The 23782-nt window shown below is 41.9% G+C and overlaps 1 protein-coding gene across 1 annotated transcript in view; it reads right to left on the bottom strand.

The window, feature by feature from the left end:
- The window catches only part of LOC122811978 (prolyl endopeptidase-like), a 2225690-nt gene that overhangs the window by 1702 nt on the left and 2200206 nt on the right, over window positions 1-23782 (bottom strand). The window lies entirely within an intron of this gene.

Below are 23782 nucleotides of genomic sequence, written 5' to 3'. Positions count from 1 at the left end.
AATTTTAGACTTGCAAGAAGGGTTCTCATTTGGTACAGAAAGAGCCCATAGGGCAATTGGTAAGCCAGTGCCCACATCCCTCACAGCAACACCAACATCTATTGCAAAATTCCTCTCTTATCTTGATAAGGAACTAGTGTTAAAAACAGCTTGGAGGAAAGCACTATTAAAATTTAACCAACACCCCATCAGATTTGACAATGACTATTCTGCGAGAATTCTGGAAATGAGGAAGAAATGTTGGCCACTGGTTAAACATTTGAAACAAAACAATAGAGCCCAAATAGTGTATCCAGCAAAAATAAATATGCACCTTTCTTCTGGTACAAGAATCTTTAATAACCTGGATGAAGCTATCTCCTTTATAACAAACAGTAATCCAATGACCATCCCACAGGATATGGACTTTTCCCCGTCTTCTTTAAAGAGAACATCTGAGAAAAATATATAGAATGATGTCAAAAAGAAACAAAAACTGAGATTTCAGCTGCCACAACAAATTAATCTCTCAAAGAATCAACTGGTAAATAATCAAATCTTGTTCTTTTTTTATTAGTGATTAATGTCTCTTAATTCATACTTACTGCACCATTATGGTAATAAATGCTGTTTGTATATCATTTAACACAAAGAGCAAATAGTTAACTAACAGCAATAACATTAAGGAATGCCTTAAAAAATTTAATCTCATTGCATACTGAGATAATTTACAGCCAAAAAACAAACAAAATAAAACTAAGTTGATTTCCAAATAAGGCACTGTTAATAAATCTAATATGTGCAGTTGCTTCTTTAAGTGAGTTGGGAGAGGGCTCCATGCTGCATACATGTATAAATCTTTATTAAAATACTAATGCAGTTTGTTTAACCAAGTGTCATAACTTACTTTCAATAGATAATCTGTGCTGTTTTTCATTTATTTAACTTTAAATACTCAATGTAATGTATTAGTATCTGCTATACTAACATCCACTAGTAAACATGATGCCATTTTTTAGCTTTATTTTTCCCTTTTTTACCTCACTAAGCCATTTTTTTACTCAAAGAATGTTGTTTAAATTCAAGGTGAATCTTTTTCTTACCTCAAGATGACCCTCAAGCTGTTTTTAAACTGCCTAATCTTCCCTAAGTCTTCTGGAAGCTGTTGGTCCGCTCTATGTTGCACCCTACAGGAAGTGTAGGGAACAGTATTGGAGATACACTCTTAGCTTCAAACTTCCTACGTAAAGCTAAAAACACTGCTGCATTTAAGTAAGTTAGATTTTTTATTTATATAAGAAGTTACTATTTTCAAGCCGATGTTTAGAAATTGGAAAATAACAGTTTAATATGATTACTAATTTAAATTAAATCACAGGAACTCCAAGAAGAACTAATCCCTCAAATAAAACAGCTGTACAATCTCAGCCTCACTACAGGATATGTGCCCACAGAATGGCGTACAGCAGCAGTGGTCCCACTCCACAAAGGTGAAGCCTCCACGGACCCTGGAAACTATCGCCCCATAAGTCTGACTAGCTTAGTCTGCAAGGCTATGGAGAGGATCATCATGGAGCTCATAAACAAAGACATTGGGGACCTACAGACACTAGATCCTACCCAGTTCGGCTTCATCAAGGGCAGATCCTGCCTTTTGAACCTGGTTGACTTCTTTGAAACAGTCATCAAAGCCATAGATGAAGGGAAGGTAGTCCACACAGCCTATCTGGACCTAGCAAAGGCATTTGACACAATACCCCACTCGGGCATCATAGATAAGCTATCCAGCTTAAATATAAACCCCTATGTCACAAGATGGGTCGCAAACTGGCTCAAAGACAGAACCCACAGAGTGAGAGTGGCTGGAGCCATGTCAGACTCAAAACCGGTCACAAGTGGCATCCCACAAGGTTCTGTCCTGGGACCGCTCTTGTTCGGTATATACCTTTCCGAGGTACAGGCCAACGTGGGAGGACTATGGCTCACCAAGCTCGCAGACGACTGCAAACTAGGAGCCATAATCAACTCTCCAGCTGACACAAACATCCTTCAAAAAGGTCTCACAGAGACGGATAAAGTACAGTTTTGTACCTACCATAAATGTAGATGTTCGAGGATCCACATTGCTGCAGTCCTAACTATTGGGTAGTCCGCTGTCCAGTCGGCCGAAATACCAAAGTATATGATAGGCGGTCAAGCGGATTAAGCTGGATCCTGGCGTCCTCCTTTACTACAGTACTAATCGCGACGCCATATCCTCATCCTTTCTTGCCCCAGATGTCAGAAGACCCTAAAAATAAAAAGAAAAAAACAAAAATAAAAAAAATAATAAACCCAAAAATACAAAATATATACAATATACTAAGAATATAACCTATAACCTCACCTACACCCCTAAAACACAACACAGAGGGAGGAGGTCAATTGGACTGCATGTGAGTGCAACACTCTAACATCTACATTTATGGCATTAGAACTAAATACTGCTAATTCATGCATTGCTGCAGTCTAACTTAAGAATTAGAATCCCAAAGCAGAGTAAGAGAGGCTGGCAAATCATAAGGAAATAGGAGGCTGAAACATCATTTGCAAAATAGCTGCTGCAAAACAGCCAGCCCTAAAGAATAGTAGGAGAGAGGTGTTTGGTTTAAAAAGCCACTAGAAACCACCCTTAGGCATAAAGGATGGGATTAGCGTAATGATGATAACCCTATCCTTAAAAAAAAAAAGGCTCAGGCTCAACCATGGGCCTGCAAACTCAGAAACCCTTCTTGCAGAAGTAATGGCCAAAAAAAGCAAGTCTTCCATGACAAGTATTTCAAACAGTAGTCAGCCATAGTCAAAGGTTTTTAGTAAGTTTCTCAACACAAAAATCCAACACAAAAAGCAGGAGGAGCTCTCACAGTAGTTTCTTATTCTTTGTTGCCCTAAATTGCTTTGCGAAAACAAAGGTGGAAAACAATGCTATGAAAGTCATCCATCATGAATGCTGATGAGCTGATGGGCATTAATTATGGAGAAAGACAAGAGACAAACCAAAAACTCGCATTCATATTGAAGAAGAAATCCTAAATTTCAAATTGAAATCAAATAAAATCTCTTTGCTGCTTGCCAAAAAAAATCCAAATTCTTTTTTTCTTTTTTGCTTCCCTTCCCCTTGGTCTTCTGGCTTCCATAATCATAATCACATTTGTTGTGTTGTTGAGGAAGTTGACCTGTGTTGTGTTTCAAGTGGAAAGGCTGGGCTGTTAAGATGAGAGAGTGGAGCTTGACATTGAGGCAGTGTCTGACCGTTAGAGCACAACAGGCTTGGAAGGAATCACAGGTAAAGGCCAGCTTCCTTACCAATGGGGTCCAGTATTTGGGAGGCCAGATCTGGAGCGGCAGTGGAAATCCCAGCTAGTCTCCCTTGGTTTTTGGGAGAGCACTTTTGGAGGGAGCACAGAGGAGGAAGAGGCAGAGGATGAAAAGGCATCCACCTGAAAGTTTCCAGCTGAAAAAAAGAGCATCCACTTTTGAAGCTGTGTGATGAAACAACCTTTGTGCAAAACTTTGGCAGTGGGTGGTTTTGGAGACTCTGGAACAGATCTGTCTCTGAGTTCCCCAATTTCCTTTACATTTTGGAAATGACATGGAGAAGAGGGAGTTCTGTGGGGATCCATGATTTGTCTGCTTAACACATCTGCTAAGCTTCCTGGCAGGCCTGGCAGAAGCAGAAACTGAAGAGTGGCGAGCTTAAATGTGCATAAAAATCAAATTTGTGTGTGCCAACACAAAGGCTTGTTGTGTGTTTAGAATTGTTTGTTTATGTAGTCAAGACAAGTTGTTTGAGCCTTTAATGCAAAACACCTGCTGGACAAAGTTTGAATTTGTGAATAGATGACTGGCAAATGTCTGTCTCGTTGATCTCTTTCATCCATTTCTGGTTGCTGTGTAGTCTGCCTTCTTGTTTCCACTTAATTGACCATGTTAGAACCCAAGCTCCCCATGGGTCCATCTGATCTGAGGAATTGCCTCTCCTGTCTGGCCTCAGCACTCCCGCAGAGAGTAGATGCCAGGTTTCAATTTGATTCCACAACATTCTGTATGCATTGTATTATTTGAATGAATTTCAGTGTCCAAATTTGGCCCTGTGTGTGTCCATTTCCTGGCAGTGCTGTGCACCTTCCTTTATATGCAGTTTGGGGTTTGAGCACCAGTGTCCAGAAGAATTGCCCAACTAAGGAATACTAAGGACTGGAAGGCCAGTCAGCTTTGAAGAAGAGTCTGGTGCCATGGAAGTACCTGAAGAGATGGAGTGTTTGTTTGTCCAAGGCTCTTGAATTAAGGCTGCTGTGTTCACCTGCCACACCCACAGAGCAAGCACAGCATAGAAAGGCTGAGATTAATTGGACTCGATCTGGACACAGTCAGGCCCCTACATCTCTTATAGAGAATCATATATATTCCAATGTAAGTAAAGAAATTTTCTCCTTTTTTCAGAGAATCTGAGTCAGACAGAGTGCAAGGATAGATGTGGCTCTCTTTAATTCCCAGAGCTAGCACTGAGAAGGACTCTTTGAAGATATACTGAATCAGGTAGAAGCCAAGGTAGATAATGCATGGAACTGAGTAGAGAACTGATAATGAAAATTCCCAGCTCAGCAATGCAACTTCCTCTGATATAGTCATGAAGGTAAGCAAGGTTGAGATCTAAAGTTACCATCCAGTGATCTTTGCCCAGCAGGGGTAAAAGCTGAAGTAACGCCAACATTTTGAACTTGGGAAATGTCAATGTAAGTGCGAGGATGAGCTGAATAAAAATTGGTCTCCACTTGTTCCCCTCCTTCATTTCAGGGAACATGAATAAAAATCCACAGCTTCTTTCGTACAATCTCTGGCTAAGCCAAGCCTATAATGAGAGTGGCAGAAAAATGCAGAAAAGAGCCTCTTTGTCTTGTTAGAGGAGGATTGTCTTTAATCCTAGGCAGGCCTTGGCATGAAAAAAACCTGAGGGGCCCAGAATTGGAGCCAAGTCCCATCGTCTGGAATGAGCCTCCCATCTGAAAATGAAAAGAGAAGAGGAATCCTCCAAAGGACTGAAGAGAACCAGCTGTCAGAATAGAAAGCTGTAACAAGAGTTGGGTGTGTCACGAAAAGGACTGACCTGGGAATGTAACTGAAAGTCTGAGCCTTACCCTAGATGTTCTAGGCCCAAACCAAACTCCCTGTCTGCCCTGAACACTCTTGACAATATAAAAGGCAATAATCATCCCCTATGATTTGCCCTGCCCTTTCCCTCCAGAACTAAACTTTGACTTTGCACTAAGCACCTGCACCAAACAGTTTGCTTAGACAAAGACTTCAATTTTCCATTCCTCTTAACCAAAAGCTGCAGACGAACCAAACAAACTGCAAGACATCTCTGGAGATCCCAAAATCCAAAAGTCTTAACATAACAGGCTCATACAAAATCCAACCCAGAAAAAAATTACTATCCTTTAACCCAGAGGCAGCCACCTTCAGGAGGCAAGCACACACTGCAGCCCACCAAAAAGGCACTGCAAGCCATGCAGAACACCTGTTCAGGACTATGAACTCCAACAAGTTCAACACTCAATCACCTCAGCCAGGAGCTCTGACACCTTACTTCAATCTTGAAAGAGAAGGAATTGATGTTAGCCCTAACAGAACTATATATTCAGAACTACCACTTTTGAAGCAGAAGCCTTCAAGCCCACTTCTCCCCATCTATCCAAAGCTATGTTTGCTTTCCCAGGAGGAACAACACTTTAGGCAACAGAAGACAGGATCACCTCCTTTCTTTAAAAGAGTTTCTTTCCCTTTCCTCCTAGGAGGTTAACCTGAGGATCTTTAAAAGAAAAACATAATACCTAGTACAGTTCCTGGAGGCATGGCAAAGGAGAATCGGGGACAGGGAAAAGGGAAGGGTACATCAGGAGGCACAGGCCACATTCAGAACAGGAGGTAAGAAAACATCTTCCTGCTAGGTAGGATAGGAAAGCCTATCCCTGGAATCCCGATAAAGCTGAAGGAAGCAGAATCATAAAAATCTCCATCAGGAGCCAGGAAAGAATCCTATGAAAATCCTCCACAGGCCAGCAGAAAAATCTAGAATCAAATCACTCAGAATCTGGAACCCGCAACTCCTGCAGTCTCAGAATAAAAATAGAAAGCCTCCAAACTCTCAACCAAGTCTTCCAAGGAGGCACCACCCATCATGGAAAGGCCAGGAACCTCCTCCAAAGCTAATCTCCACTGGCAGCTAGTCTGCCATTGCTAGCATAGGCTCTAGGGGAAACACCTCCTGGGAGGAGAAACCACCTTAGGAAAAGAGGGAACTAAGCCTAAGGAAGCCTTCCCCTTGGAAGGGGACTTGGGGCCTACTAGGCTTAGCTTTGAGGAAACCTGCCAACCAGCTGAGAGAGGCCTAGGGCTGCCTCTTAGAGAGGGAGAGGACACAGCACAGTCCAACCTGGCCCTCCTCCTACAAGGAAGAAACTGGCAAAAGAACCGGCAGCCCCACTGGGAGCCTAAAAAAACTCCGGACGGGACTGCTAATCGGTTCATGGCCCTAAAAAAGGCTCTTCCGGGCTTCTGACATCCTCCAGGAACTAAATTCCAAAAAATAAATAATTACAATTACAACGCTTTTAACCCTACTATAGCTGAAACACTCCTAATCCGCGCTTCCATAAATCTACCGCAAAAGCTGCATCCAACGGATTCACTTTTTTAAACAAAAACCCTGTACTAGGCCCAACAACAGCAAACATTCTAGTAATACTTCCATTAGGAAATCTAGCTCACATCTCTTTTTCCTGCATCCTTTTTCTGACCCCGCCTTTCTATACAATTGGACTGCCGGTAAAATACCCATGCACGAAAACTTCCCCAACTCTGATTCGGGTCTGAAACTCTGACTTCAGGAACTGCACTCTAACAAACCTTCACTCTCGACAGGCCGCTCTCGACTATGGGACAAAAGACTGGATATGACGCTGATGGACGAAAGAGTACCCATCGCACGATGGCTGGACATCTGGTGCCAGAGCCATGGTCTAAAGCTAAATGCCAAAAAGTGTATAGTCACACCCTTTGGCAAAAACAATGTGCCCACAAATTACCACATAGGCGGTAACCCATTAAGTACAGAGAAAGTAATTAGGGATCTGGGGACCCAAGTTGATAGCAATCTCTCCTTTGACAACCACATTGCCAAAGTGGTTATAAAGACCTTTTACATAGCCCACCTCATCATGAAAGGATTCACATCTAGATCAAGAGAGGTAATCATGCCCCTTTATTCATCCCTCATCAGGCCCATCATAGAATACAATGCCCCTTTTGGGATGTACCTTACCCGACACCTGCAGCAATTAGAAAGACCCCAAAAGTACCTCACCAAGAGGATCAAGGGACTCAAACAGATGCCATATGCTGCTCGGTTAAAAAAACTCCAGCTCTACTCAGTTGCATACCACCTACTTCGAGGCGATCTATGCCTGACATATAAAGCTATGTCCAATCCAGAATTAATGGACATGCTCCACCTCAGTAAATCTAAATCCCTTAGAGCCGCACGCTCGAGGGACTTGAACCTCAGCATTGAAATAAATAGAACTTGCTGGAGGGACAGATTCATAACCCAGAGGCTCCCTTCACTCTGGAACAGAATTCCAATTCATGTTAGGCAGAGCACCTCACTGAATCTCTTCAAGAAGAATCTTGATGAGCGGATGGGGGATCCTAGGTTTGTCCCGGGGATTACTTCCGTGTCACTATTAGACAGAGGCACAGCAAACTAAACCTTAAAAAGGGCACAATATACTCAAATCAAGGGGTGGCGTAAGCCAAACAAAATCGGGCTAGGCTTATAATTGCCCCAGGGCAGATAGCCTAGTATGAACCTATGAACCTATAAAGCTGAGAGAAACAAGTAAAAACCTGAATCAGTCCAGACTTAGAAACATAAATATACACACAATTTAGTCTGTAGTAGTGTTTCCTGATTATGTAATACTTGAAGACAGTAAACTGTACAAGCTTTTGAGACTATTTTGTTATAACTGTAACCTCAAGCTTCAGTGCCAAGGAAGTTCTATTAGACTAAAGACAAGTACAGAGTATTTCTACAGCAAAACCTGGTTAACAGCTTTTTCATATTGCTGCAAAAGACTAGACGGTCTATATGGGTGTCATAACATTTTTGACTAGAAGAAGTTACAGCTCTGCTAATTGAAGACATTAAGGCAGTTACATACAAGAAAAAGGTGTTGTAGCCCTGGTAATTGTAGACATTAAGGCAGTTACATGCAAAAAAAAAAAAAAAAAAATCACATGCTTCATTACTATGGGGACAAGAACATGTGTGAGATGGTCCTGGATGCCACTGTCAAACAGTACCTCTCAGAATCTTTTGCGGACAGCTCATAGGGTGAATAAGCACACAGTTAAATGCGACTATGATACTACAGATAGCTGAATTAAGATAATGGCCTCAGCTCCAGTCCAGTCGGCAGATTTTGGCTATATAAAAGCTTTTATAACTCTAAGAATCTTGAACAAGAAAAAATTCTAAGAATCATGTCTTTTATTAGGTGAATAAAAGGTGTGAACAACTAGATTTGACACAGACTAAAATACATGAGATGACCTCTGGTGGTAAACTTAAAAACTGCAAGCATTGTTACATCACTGCAACCTAGTTAATGATAAGGTTCCTTTTCTTAATGAAAATATAACTTGCTTCTCTATTAAAGTTTGTTGAAATGTATTATATGTAAAATATCTAAAGTAGCTACACTCTAAATGAGATTGTTTAGATAACAAGAGCACATTAAGAAGACCTTGCAGAAGTAAAATAAATAAATAGATGAATGATGATGATGAACGGTTAGAATATAACACATAAATTATCTGCATCTGAACAGAAGATGAAATACAGCGTGATGTAAAGAAGTTTGATTTAATAATATAGGAAATGTAATAATTATCAATAACCTTTACTTAATGCTTAGTAGCTATATGATGCTGCGTTATTGCCATTATAAGAATAGCCTACATGAAGTTTTATTTTTGCAGTGTTGGTGAACAGTCAGCATTAAACACATTTTAATGTAGTCACCTCTCTTTCCCTTTATTGATTTGGTCATTCACTACTTCTTATTACAAATAACATAAATAACAATTAATTCAAATTTTAATCGTATAAAAATAAATGCAGTCCAACATTATCAATTCATCTTAACAAAATGTACTTTAATATATTTCACTGAGGTAACTGTGAATCCCCTTAATGTTAACCTAAGTGAAATCTTTGGGAGCTTTTACTTTTACATCCAGCTTTCACTTGATTAGATCAATACAGATGAACAAAAGATTAGGAGTGCTGATGAATAACTACGCTCAAGCAATCATTTATGCACTTTAATATACTATTACGTTGTCCCAAATATTTTTATACAAGTTGTTGGCTAAGTAACATGTTTTTAATTACAAAATGAAAGACTTTCAGTTGGACTGATGTATAACTCTAACTAGATATAAATGTCTGAGCCAGGCTATAGGCTCCTTTGATGTTCATTACTGTTGTTCACAATACTTTCTAATATACGTGCACCAGTCATTTGAAATATATATATATATATATATATATATATATATATATATATATATGGGGAGCCCAACTTCCTTTTTAGCTGTTCAATCTTGATAACATAATTAAAATATTATTTTTATTGACTCTAGCTATTAGATAAAGATTTTGTACTTGTTTTAAACTCATTTGATTTTATACAGTAATTTATGCACCAAAGATAGGAACCTCAACATTCAGTATTACATCAGTAACTTAAGATACTAATATATGTGCGTTTCTCCTTTTTCCTCACTACATTTTAATAACTTAGTGGAAACTGTTCAATCAACTGCATGTTTACAGCAGTCTCTTTAGTAGTACATTTTAGAGATGATAGGTACGTTCATGATGGTTTGGAAAAGTAGTTTGATTGATTTTATCTCATCTTTCAAACTGGGAATTTTTTTAATTCCATGTATGTGTTGGGGAATTACATTATTTGTTTCTCTATGTTTTAATATGATTATTTTGTTGTTTCTTTCTGCACTTAGGCCTGAATATACTTCACATCATATTCACAGTCATGATTTTTGGAAACATATCACTTAAACAAATCAAAGTTTGGAAGTCTCAACTTTTCATTGAATGCCTTGAGATAATAAAATCAGTTATTATTGACCATTGGAGAAATTACTCCTATAACTCATCATGTCTTTGCCTTTAGCTTCACTTAATATAAATGGCATTGATAATTCAAAGAAGAGGCCAAACCTATTGAGATACCTTAACGTAAACAAACCACAAACAGTATTCCTACAGGAAACACATTTTAAAAATACAGAAAAGGATGTTTGGAAACCAAACACTTGTACGATACTAGCTCATTTAAGTCTAAAAGGAGAGGAGTGATGACCCTAAGGAACTAAACCTTCTATTTAAGGGGTAAAAATAAAACATTTCAGAGCTTTACTGGAAAGGCTCACCCAGTCTCTGCTCCAGTTTGCTTTGAGGGAAAGGTTAGTTTGCATTTTATTTGTTGTATTTTGTATTACTTTATTGCCTTTGTCTATTTTGTATACTGTGATTTGTTTTCTTTAAACTGTGTTTTACTTGTATTCTGCTTTTAACTGCATATTAAAAATTGAAAACTGACCACAGCTCTGTCTCTTGTGAGTCAGACAGAAATTAGAACAGTCAATTAAGGAGTCACACATAAGTCAGAACAGGTCAGTTAAGGTAATCATCTGTGAACTGAGGGGGTGGAGCTAGGAACTAAACCTTCTATTTAAGGGATAAAATAAAACATTTTAGAGCTTTACTGGAAAGGCTCACCCAGACTCTGCTACACTTCGCTGTGAGGGAAAGATTAGTTTGTTTTTTATTTGTTGCATTTTGTATTACTTTATTGTCTTTTTCTATTCTGTATACTGTGATTTATTTTCTTTACACAATGTTCTACTTGTATTCTGCTTTTAACTGCATATTAAAACTTGAAAAGAGACCACAGCTCTGTCTCTTGTGAATCAGACAGAAATTTTGCCCACCCTCCCACCTGGTCAGTGTTGTGTTCTTAAACACCACTGTCGTTCTAGTTGCTTGCCCCTTACGTTAATTTGACCATATAGCTCATTTCCTCTCTGCTTTTACTGTGAAATCAATCCTCTTCAACTATTTAAAGTTAATGGCCATCCTATTGTATTCCATAGTACCAGAATACATAAGTGACCACCCACTTTCATTCTGTTTTACAAACAGTGACTCTCCGCTAAAACTTAACTTTTTAGACAGGTAAAACTTAAGTTACCTGCTTTCACATCTAACTTTTCTAGTGCACACTGCCGTGTTTAGGATAAACCATTTTTTTCTTCTTATCTTTAAGTATCTATTGCAAGACCACCAGCTACTGGAGAGCCCACATTCTGCCTCTCAGTAGTCATCTTGAGATTAGTGCCTCTGTTTTCTCCTAGTGATAGAAGAAGTGCAGTAACATTATTTCCTGGAGACTGCTGATCACCAGAAAGCTTAATAACTGCTTTATAGGTGACAGCTTGGAAACTTGTCCTTATATTTTGATCCTGGTGAGAGTAGGAGCAGAGTACATTGATTCCTGACTCTTGCTGGTTGGAGAATGAGTAAGTATCTGTGCTTAAAGTACTTGACTGATCTGGTTGCTAATTGAGGCTTCTACCAGAAAAAGGTTACAAGCCTGCAGACCCTTGCATTATCTGGGACAAGACTGTGGATCACCAAACACACCATGGCCTGCTTCTCTTCTTGGGATTGGTGCTAATATTTTGCTTCTGGTGAGAGAAGAAGCAAAGAAGTACGTATCCCAACAGAGTGAAGCTGTGCTGAGACCACCATTAATAATAGCCAGGCAGCAGCCATTCATGCGACTTCCCTCTTTTCATCATTCTTGACAAGTTAATTCTTTATTTTTCAATAAGTACTGCTAGATTTCTTTCTAACTTCAGAATATCTGCCTAAATACTTCATCCTTAAATTTTCACGGTCTATGTATTAGTTTCCCCTCAAGTGTTTGGCAGTGCTCTGTATAGACTCAGCCACCTTGAGTGACATTTTTCCTGTAAAAGGAATATATAAGGAAACAGCTCCAGTACTTAGTAATAATGACCATCCCTCCTGGCATGTCTAAAGGTCAGTTCCTTGTGCTTTCTCCTATTAACCTGGTGAACTTGGTTCATGGGTGTGCACTAGGCTAATGGCCCTGGAGCCTTTACAAGCCTAGCATATATGATTACCATGGCATCGTGCCATGCGACATTAGTTCCCAGTGCCACTCTCGGGTAGAGCCACTGGAGTGATTCCCGGGATGAATTTTCTATTTCCCATCCACTCATCAAGATTTCTCTTGAAGAGGGCCAGTGAGGTACTCTGCTTCACATGTATGGGAAGTCTATTCCCTAGCATGGGCAGTCTCTGGGTTATGAACCTGTCCCTCCAGCATGTTCTGTTGATTGTGATAATGAGGTTGAGGTCTATGGAGTGTGTAGTGTGGCGGGATTGGGATTTCTTTAGATGTAGCATTTCTAACAGAGCTGGGTCAGACATGGCTTTGTAAGTCAAGCAGAGATCGACTCTAAGTAGGCGATATGAGACAGAGAATAACTGGAGTTTTTTGAGTCTGTCCATATAGGACAAGTGTTTACAGCCTAGGGTCCTCTTTGTGAGGTACTTTTATGGCCTCTCCAGTTGTTGCAGGTGTCTAGTGAGGTACATACCGAACAGGGCACTGTAGTCAATGAGTGGCCTAATGAGGGAAGAGTAGAGGGAGACAATGACCTCTTTCTTCCTGGATGCAAAACCCTTACTAATGAGATGTGCCACACAGGACGACTTTCTGACCACAGTGGCAATGTGGTGGTTAAAAGAGAGGTTGCGGTCAACCTGTGTTCCCAGATCTCTTATAACACCATCTGTGTTCAGTGGCCTACCATTGATATGGTAATTCATGGGAACTAGGTTTTTCCCAAAGGGGAATGACAACACATATTTTGGCACTGAGCTTAAGGCCATGGTTCTGACACCAGTTGTTGGTCTCAGTGAGGCCTTTCTGAAGGATGTCAACATCACTTAGGAAGTTAATAATAGCTCCCAGCTTGCAATAGTCTGCAAACTTTGTCAGCCAGTGTCCCTTAGTGTTGCCCTGGACTTCAGAGAAATAGATACCAAACAGGAGAGGACCCAGGATCGAACCCTGTGGGACTCCACTCGTGGCAGTCTGACTTGGAGTCAGCTACTTTCACACTGTGGGTTCTATCTGTGAGCCAGTTTGCAACCCACCTAGTGATATAATGGTTGATGCTTAGCTTAGTGAGTTTTTCTATGATTCCTGAGTGGGGAATGGTATCAAAGGTATTGGCCAGATCAAAGTAGGCTGCATGAACCACCTTGCCTTCATCCACAACTCTGGTGACTGACTCAAAGAAGATGACCAAGTTGAGCAGGGGTGATCTCCCCTTCACAAAACCAAACTGTGTGGGATCCAGAGTTTGAAGATTCACAATATCCTTGTTTATTAGGTCCAAGATGATGCGTTCCATAGCTTTGCATATCAGACTTGTCAGGCTAATGGGGCGATAGTTCCCAGGGTCTGTAGTTGCCCCTTTGTGGAGAGGGCTGACTGTAGCAGTGCGCCATTTGGTAGGGACAAAGCCTGAGGTGAGGCTGTGATTGAACAGGGCACACAGGTGAGGTACCAGCTCATTCTGTAGTTCATGTAGAACACAGCCAGGGATATTGTCAGTTCTCATACAAGCTGTATTCTTGGCCTTGGATAGTGCTGTCTTAACTTTTGCAGCAGTAATACTGGGTGCCTAGCAATGTACTGGTATTGTGATTGGTCCTTTGGGGGAGGGGAGAGGGGTAAAGTTGGCACTGAATCTGTCGGCCAGTATATTGGCAATATCTGTTGGCTCAGTATAGGAGGTACCATTGTGCAGTAGCTCAGAGCAAATCTGGGTATTGCCATGGAGATTCTTTACATAAGTATAGAAGACCTTGTGGTTGTCTTTGCTATTTGCAGCAATTCTGTTTTCATAGCTAGCTTTAGAGGATTTGATGAGAGATCTCAACTTTATGTTGAGGCTGATAAGGGAGTTTTTCCAGTCTTGGGACTTCACCTTATTCCACATCAGTTTCCTCCTTCTGTTGTAGAGTTTGTTTATGGCAGGAGACCACCAAATTGGCTTCCTTTTTTTGGAGGAGAGCATCTTGGTTCTATTGGGTATGTCGAGATCCATGCATTTTTGTACGTGTTCGTACAGTGCATCAGTGTATGATTTGGCAGTCATGCAACTATTCTCTAATTCCATGGGTGCTGTGAAGTTAGCCACCTCTGTTTTTAGGAGCCCAAAGTTAGCTTTTGGAGAAGTTTTCATGGTGGTTACCTTTGTGTGTGGGGAGGGGTGGATTTCCAAGGTTATTAGTTTGTGGTCAGATCTAACCAGGGAGGAGTTGACTATTGGTGTAGAGCAACGGTTGCCCATGTTAGTAATGACAAGGTCAAGGATGTTGCTACCTCTAGTGGGGGTAAGAACAAGCTGGTCCAGTGCACTGGAATTAATGAATCCCAGGAAACGTTGGGCAAGTGTACTGGTACATGAGCAGTTTTCCCAGTTAATGGAGGGGTAGTTGAAGTCGCCCAGTATGAGAGTATTAGACTGCACCCTAATATTCTCCACGGTGCTTAGTAACATGGAGTGTGACTCTTGGGAGATGGTTGGGGATCTATAGCGGGCTACAACCTGAATCACTGTCTTACCCAATGTTAGCTGCACCTGAAGCATCTCTGATGCGTTATGTTGGGCCACCAGTCTGGAGGTGTGCACATCCTTTATGAATATGGAAACACCACCACCTTTGGAGCTTTGGTCCAAGTTCTGGGGCCGAAAGGTGTGGAATGAGTTATAGCCTGGTAGTGCAGGGGTGCTTTCTGCTGCCTTGAACCAGGTCTCTGTTACAGCACAAATGTCGCTGTTCTCCATTTTAAGGAGTGCTTCGAGTGAGTGCATTTTGAGATTTAGACTTCTAGCACTGAGCAGCATGACCCTCAGATTGCATTTTTTTGTAGCTGTTACGGGGGTAATTTGTTCATTGGAACACTGCCTAAAAAAGGCACTATAGGGGTGGCAAGAGCCTTAGCCAGTAGCCAGAAGCCCAGGGGTGACAGATGCAGGCTTTCTCTGGAAAAACATTGAGGTCTGTCACTCATGTCATCCCAGGCAGGCAGATACTGGAATGACACCAGAAACTTAGCCAATTGTTGAACATAATCATTTTCTGCATGTACTGTGGTATCATTCTGGGTGATGATAGGATGCTGCTCAGGGCTAGGGTTATACCCACCTAGGCTACATAATCCGAGAGCTCCTTCATGTCTCTTTTCATGTAGTCCAAGGAGGTACGTCTCAGGTCATTCACACCCACATATACCTAAGTGGGATGGCCTTATCAAATGTTCTCTCTGTATTAGGTAGAATGAGCTAATGACACTAGACTGGGATAGAGCTGGGATGGAGCTGAACAGATGGGACTAGTAGGAGTGTCTGAAACCAAAATATGATCTCATTGTACTCAGTTGAGTGAGCAAATTAGATGGACCCAAGAGGAGTGTTAAAACACAAATTTACAGGAGGGTCGAGCAATTCCAAAGCCACCAAGATTAATACCACATCAAGAACAGGGAGAGAAGGTGGGAAACTAACTGCAGAGAGACCACAATATTCAATTAAACAAATAAACAGAAAAATAAAATGCAGTACTATCTTTAATACTGCAAGTCTGTACTTAACTCAGCTTGTAATACAGATGACTGGGCATTCTGAGGCAGTTTAGCAACTGCTTCATTTACACAGACAACCCCTCTCCTCTTATCTCTCAAAACTCAAACTTGTGAGAGATGCACTTATCTATCCAAATTGGAAGCCATGCACTCTCAAGCCAAGACCAGAATTGGTGGTTAAGAGAAGGTCAACACCTGCACCATACCACATGCAACACATAGCCCTGCAGAAAGTACAGTTGTGTACACTTACTACAAATGTAGATGTTCAAGTGTATTCACTGTTGCAGTCATTACATTTGGGTAATCTGCTGGCAGGTTGCCCTCAGTCGGCCTGCTTAACAAAGTCTTGGGTCCTGCGTCGGTTGCTGTCCCTTCTTCCATGACATCAGGTTGTCAGGGGTATAAAACATGCAGCCGACGCCATTTTCATCAATTTTTCTTGCCCCAGATGTCAGGTGCCCTTCATATGGGGAGCAATATATATATATATATATATATGTATATATATATATATATATATATATATATATATATATATATATATATATATATATATATACACACACACACACACACACACACACACGCATGCAATTTAGAACCTTTGAGCATAGTAACAGAAAGAAGAGATATAAAAAGAGAAAAGTAAGGGGCTGGCCAGGACTGCAACAGTGATTACACTTGAACATCTACATTTATGGTAAGTGTACCCAACTGTACTGTGTTCTTCATGTTTCACTGTTGCAGTCATTACATTTGGGTAGAATCCCAAAGCTATGGTTGGGAGGATGGAATACAGCATTAGGAGCAACTATAAGGCTCTGCAGGACAGCAGTGGCAAAGCCTGCTCTGGATTTAGAGAAGAGAGGTAAATGGTAATGCTTGGGGTACGTATGAACTGAGCTCCAGGTAGCAGCTTCTAGAATGTCTCTTGTAGGAACCCCTCTGAGAAAAGCTGCAGAAGTAGATGTAGCCCTGGTGGAATGGGATCTGATCCCCTTGGGGACAGGTTTACCATGATGCATGTAGCAGAAACTAATACAATGGCTTATCCATTTTGAAATTGTCTGTTATGAGTTAGCCTTTCCCTCAGCCCCTGCAGCAAATGCCACCAGTAGTTGCTCAGATTATCTTAGAGATTTTGTCCTGTTCAAGTAGAATCTTAGTTGTCTGTGTACATCCAATGAATGCAGAATCCGCTTCCCCCTTGTTCTGTGGATGTGGGAAAAAAGTTGGCAGATGAATGGCCTGATTAAGAGCCACACTGGATACCACTTTAGGCATAACGGATGGATTGTTCCTGAGCGCTACCCTGTCCGGGTAAAAATAATAAAAGGCTCTACTGCCATGAGAGCCTGTAGTTCTGAGATCCTTCTAGCTGAAGTGACTACTAAAAGAAAAGCTGTCTTCCAAGAGAGAAATTTTATGTCCGCAGTAGTAGCTGGCTCAAAAGGAGGCAGGGTGAGTTTTTCCAACACAAAATTGAGGTCCCATGCAGGAATTGGTGCTCTCCTGGGAGGTCTTAAATTTTTGGCCCCTCTGAGATACTGCTTTAGCAGGGGATGAGAAAAGAGGGGATGCTCTGTGTTGAAATGATCCGAAATGGCAGACGCGTGGATTTTTATGAAAGAGAAAGATAGGCCCTTGTGAAGCATCTCAGTTAAATACTGCAGAATCTGAGGAATATTGGGCATTTCAGTGCTTATTCCTTGTGCCTGATTCCAGGCACAGAATCTTTTCCATATATCAGCATAAGATTTTCTAGTGCTAGGCCTTCTAGCCTCCAAAATGACATCCACCACAGGTTTGCTGAGAGATGTAACTGGTGAAATTAGTTGATTAGCCATGCTGCAAGATTCAGAGTTTGGAGCCGAGTGTGTAGAATTTGAAAGTTCTGCTGAGACAGTAGATAAGGTGTCTGAGGCAGGTACCATGGAGGAAGGTGTGACATATTGCGTAGGAGCGGGTACCAGTGTTGACGAGGCCAGTCTGGAGCAATCAGAATCATTGTTGGTTTTTCCTGGCTGACTTTTAGTAATACTTTGGAGAGCAAAGGCAGATGGGGAAAAGCATAGACGGATAGGTTTTTCCAGCTGAAGGCTAGAGCATCCACTTTCCAAGCTTTTTTGTGATGGATTCTTGTGCAGAATTTGTCCAACTGATAGTTTTGGGGTGAGGCAAAAAGATCTATGTCTGGGCTCCCCCATTTGCGTGTCAACATGCTGAAGATTTGGGGATCCAGTTTCCATTTGTGTGGGTCCATAAGACTTCTGCTTAGTTCGCCTGCCAGAGTATTTTGTTTTCCTGGCAGGAACTGAGCTTGTAGATGTATTTGGTAAGTCAAGGCTGTGTTCCACAAGGCCATGGTTAGTCTGCAAAGGGGGTAAGAATGGGTACCCCCCTGCTTGTTTATGTACCACATGACTGTGGTGTTGTCCATCTTTATCCGTAGTTGTCCTGGATGAAGAAAATCCTTGAAAGCTGTCAGAGCATTCTGTACAGCTAGCATCTCTTTCTGGTTGATATGCAGGTGCACTTGACTTGGGCTCCATTCTCCCTGAATGCATCTCCCTGCCAGATGCGCCCACCAAGCATAGTCTGATGTATCTGTAGTCAGGGTTTGGGTGGCAGGGGGTGGAATGAATGACAGTCCCTTGTTTTGGTGACAGGCCTCTGCCCACCAAAGGAACTCTTGCTGCAGGCAAGGAATGATAGGAATCATTGTTTCCAGGCTGTGACAATGTTGAGCTTTTAAGCTTTTTAGGTACCATTGAAGTTTCCTCATATGCAGTCTTGCATATGAAATTAGAAAAATGCAGGAAGCCATGAACCCCAAGGCCTGCAGAATTTGTCTTGCAGATAACTGGGTTTTTGTGGCCACTTGTTTGAAGTAAGTCATCAACTGGATTAGCTTGTCTGGTGTGAGGTAAGCCATCTGGGCAGTTGTATTCAAGCTTGCACCCAGGAATGTAATTTTTTGAGAGGGTACCAATTGTGATTTATTTTCGTTTATGGTGTACCCTAGGCAAGTTAGAAGCCTTTTCACAAACACCAGATTCTGTAGAAGAGTGTCCTTGTTTTCTGCCTGAATTAGACAATCGTCCAGATAAGGATAAATTTGAATGTTTCTTTGTCTGCAAAATGCAATTACTGGTGCCAGGCACTTTGCGAAGACCTTGGGTGCAGTAGATAAGCCAAAGGGCAGTACAGAGAACTGGTAATGCAAATAGCCTGCTTTGAATCGGAGGTATCTTCTGCAAGATTCCGTGACTGGGATATGCAGGCAAGCCTCTTTTAAGTCTAGAGTTACCAGTCAGGCATCCTTGCCTAACATAGGCAGTAACTGTTGTAGAGTCAGCATCTTGAATTCTGGAATGTCCAGGAAAGTATTTAGAATGGATAAGTCCAGAACTGGACGCCATGATTCGTCTTTTCTGGGTACCAGGAAAAGTCTTGAATAAAAACCTTCTCCTTTTTCCTTTTCTAGTACTGGTTGAACAGCCCCCATATCCATGAGGGACATAACTTGTTTCTGGGCCTCTGCCCACTGATTTGGAGGCAGATCTGGCCATCCGTTTGGAATTGGCAACGTGTGGAAATGAAATCTGTATCCCTGGGATACTATATTTTAAACCCACTTGTCCTGGGTAATTAGATGCCAATTTTGTGCATGAAGTGCTAGTTTTCCCCCAAAGGGGCTGCCAAAAGATAAGTGCTTGGAAATGGCAGAGGAAAGTCATAGAGACTGTTTACCGTAGAGGGGTGCCTTGCTACTTCCAAATTTGGAGGTGGAGGCACCCCATTGTTTTGTTCTGTAAGTTCTTTGTGACTGAAACCTGGAGCCTTTGGAGTGCTTGGGTTTGGCCTGAGCGGCTCTGATGGGTACTGGAAAGGACCAATTCTTAGTAGGCCAGTGCCTACTGAACCTGGGTGGCTGCACTTGTAGGAAATATTTTACAGTTTGCATAGATTTCGCTTTGTCTTCCATCTTTTTCAAAACTTCTTCTGCCTTATTACCAAATAGATTGTCCTGTTGTAAAGGAGCATCCAACAATTTTGCTTTAACATGATCAGGCAGATTTTGCTCCTTGAGCCAAGCATGCCTTCTTATCACAGATCCAGTTACAGCAGCCCTGCAAGAGGCCTTCAAGGAATCAAAACCACATTGCAAAGTATGCTTTCCAACTTGCTCAGCTGAATGCAATAAATCCTGTAACTCTTTCTTTTCCACACAGTCAAAAATCAACATCATTTTCTGTTTAAGTAAGCCCATGACATGCTGCTATTTAAGCATATGAAATTGACAGTTTAAAGCCCTGATTGCCAGGGTTGCAGACGTGTAAACCTTCTTACCCCATCTATCCAGCGCCCTAGAGTCTCTATCAGAAGGGGTAGGATTTTTAGCAGTAGAAGCCTTAACACCCTTGGGACCCTGTGAAATTGTTTCAGGATCAGCAGTAGGGTTTTTAAAAAGAAATTTGTGGGAGTCAGGAACCCTGTAATATCTGTCTGGCTTACTAGGAGCCGGAGGCAGGGAATCAGAAGCCATGCTGGATTCTGAGAAAACATCATCAACAATGTCTAGAACAGGAGGTATAGCCAAAGGCCTATGCTGAGGAAGAAGAAGGAAATCCCTAAGCCTCTTTTTGGATTCTTAAAAATCTTGACTTTCCCAATGAAAATGTTCCCTTAAGGTATGCAAAGTTTCTCCAAAAGAAAAATCCTCAGGAGGAGAAGCAGAAGGGATGGATTCTTCTGCGTCACAGTCCTCATAAGGTGAAATACATAATTCCTGATCAGAAGAAACGGAAACCTGATCTGAAGATTCATAATCAGTGCCTTGCCTAGGCCTCTTAGCAGGAGGGGGATGGGAACCCCTGATCAAAGTAATTAAATCCTCAGCCATTTTGATCATTTGTTTTTTAGGCATAGGGGCCTGAGCACGTGGCCCATGCGTCGGTTTTTTAGACATGGAAGCTGGTTTTGGCCTTGTTTTTGAGGATGGCGTCGGTTTAATATACAAATCTTTAGGCCTGAAACCCTCAGAAGCCGGTGCCTGCTCAGCGGCTCCGGACCCATCTAAGGGAGAGACATCCGCGGGTTCAATACTTGAAGTGTCTCGTGGCATACCGGACTCCGAATGGGTCTCGGTAGAGGCCTGCGAATCAAAAGTAGCGGGTATCAGGGGCTGCAAAAGCACCTCACTGAGTACCGGCGAACCGGTGACTGGCTTAGGAGAAGCTTCGTCGTCGGTTTTGGACCTCGACAGTCTGTCTCTGTCTTTTTCTTTGCGTTTTTTGTGAATTCCGGTAGTCGGATTGCTAACTGACGACATTTCTGAATAGTTAAATCTTGAGCCAAAATATTTAGATGCAAAAATATACCGACGCTTAATAGTGCGATGGTTAAATTTAGCATAAAACCAACAGCAAGACACGTTGTGATCAGGGCCTAGGCAAGGAATACAGGACAAATGAAAATCCTTATGAGGTATTTGCTTCCCACAAGTAATACAATTATTAACTTTTACTGACATCGGTAAGAAGCAAGAAAAAGTTTCCCCAACGGGGTACTTAGCTTTAGGTTGAAGACTTCGGTTCTGAAACTCGAAAACAAAAAATTCAGGAGTCGGCCGACCGGCACTTGCGAACTGCTTCTGCTTCGGGCACCGCACAGCAAGAAAGACTGATGAAAATGGCGTCGGCTGCATGTTTTATATCCCTGACGACCTGACGTCATGGAAGAAGGCACAGCAACCAACGCAGGACCCAAGACTTTGTTAATCAGGCCGACTGAGGGCAACCTGTCAGCAGACTACCCAAATGTAATGACTGCAACAGTGAAACATGAAGAACATCACCCACCATCACAGCTCTCACATAAAAACACAAACCACACACCCACCTTCGTGGAGGCTCTCAATAGAAATCTACCCAAACAGCAGAGACCTCCAAGACAGAAATGCACTCGACCACCACAACACAGCACAAACCACAAGACACACAGCTCACCTACACAGTGTGCCCCTCAGCCTATGTCCCTAAGGCAAAATAGCTTGCCTAATACACAAATCATAGGTGACTTGAAAGTGAGGCACACTGATGTCCCACTCACTAGGCTGAACAAGGAGTAGGCAACAGTCAGCTATCAGGTGCCAAAATCTGACACATACCACTTGCACTCAGCTTACTCTACAAGTACAAGTATGACTCTGTCATTGTCCATGCAGGTGTGAATGACCTGAGACGCACCTCCCTGGACTACATAAAAACATGGAAGAGCTCTCAGATTATGGGACCCAGGCAGGTATGACCCTAGCCCTGAGCAATATCTTACCGTTGCCCAGAATGATACCACAGTACAAGCAGAAAATGATTGACTTCAACAACTGGCTAAGTTTCTGGTGTCATTCTAAGGGGATCCAGTATATGCCTGCTTGGGATGGCATGACTGACAGACCTCGATGTTTTGCCAGAGATGGCCTACATCTGTCACCCCTGGATTTCTGGATACTAAGGCTCTTGCCACCCTTATAGTGCCTTTTTTAGGTGATGTTCCAAAGACAAAAATCACTGTAACAGCCATAAATAATTGCAATCGGAGGGTCATGACGCTCAGTGCTAGAAGTCTAAATTTCAAGATGCACTTGCTCGAAGCACTGCTCAAAATGGAGAACATCAACATTTGTGCTGTAAAGGAGACCTGGTTTAAAGCAGCAGAAAGCACCCCTGCACTACTAGGCTATAACTCATTCCACACCTTTCGGCCCCAGAGCATGGACCAAAGCTCCAAAGGAGGTGGTGTCTCCATATTCATAAAGAATATGCACACCTCCAGACTAGTAGCCCACCATAACGCATCTGAGATACCTCAGGTACAACTAACACTGAGTAAGACGGCAGCTCAGGTCTTAGCCTGCTATAGGTCCCTAACCATGTCCCAAGACTCTCACTCCACATTCCTAAGCACCCTGGAAACTATTAGGGTCCAACCCAACAATCTCATACTAAGTGACTTCAACTACACCTCCATCAACGGGGAAAACTACTCATGCACCAATACACTTGCCCAACACTTCCTGGAATTCATCAATTCCAATGCCCTGGACCAGCTCATTCTTACCCCCACTAGAGGAAGCAACATCCTTGACCTGGTTATTACTAACATGGGCAACAGTTGCTCTACACCAATAGTCAATTCCTCCCTGGTTAGATCCGACCACAAACTAATCACCATGGAAATCCACATCTCACCCACACCCCCCACAAAGGTAACCAACATGAAAAACTTCTCCAAAGCTGACTTTGGGCTCCTAAAAGTAGAGCTGGTTAACTTCACGTCACCCATGTCAATGGAAAACAGATACATGACTGCTGAATCATACACCAATGCATTGTGCGAACACGTACATAAATGCATGGAACTGTTCTTATTGGAAAATCACAAATTTTAACTTTAAATAAAAAGGGTGCCAAGAATTTTTAAATGTCCCTGTAAATCATGATTTGTTTACAGCTTGCCTATGGCATCACTGACGTCAATGATGGACAGCATCACTAGAGCTGCAACTCCATAACTGCACCAGGAAGTAGCAAATAGCAGGAGGCAGGAAAGACAAAAGAAATTGCATTTTCTGATTCAACATGTAACTGTTAGATTAGTAATCCTCTCTGGGCACTGCACATGGAAAGGGGCAGAAGACATTTTTTTTCTCAGTAATTTTAAATTAATGTAACATGGGTCAGCTGCCAGCTCCATCCACAAACTGAGCATACATGTGAAGAGTTGGGATGGAACCATGGAAAAGTACTTTAGGGAAGTAAGTCAATGCTAACAGTTTTTGCAGTATTTGCTTTCCATTTAAGGTGGATCCATACCCATACCCAACAGAACCAAGACGCTCTCCTCCAAAAAAG

Source organism: Protopterus annectens, chromosome 1.part1, assembly GCF_019279795.1.
Source record: "Protopterus annectens isolate FY-2018-M chromosome 1.part1, PAN1.0, whole genome shotgun sequence".
Classification (NCBI taxonomy): domain Eukaryota; kingdom Metazoa; phylum Chordata; order Ceratodontiformes; family Protopteridae; genus Protopterus; species Protopterus annectens.
This window is presented reverse-complemented; position numbering and strand designations above follow the sequence as displayed.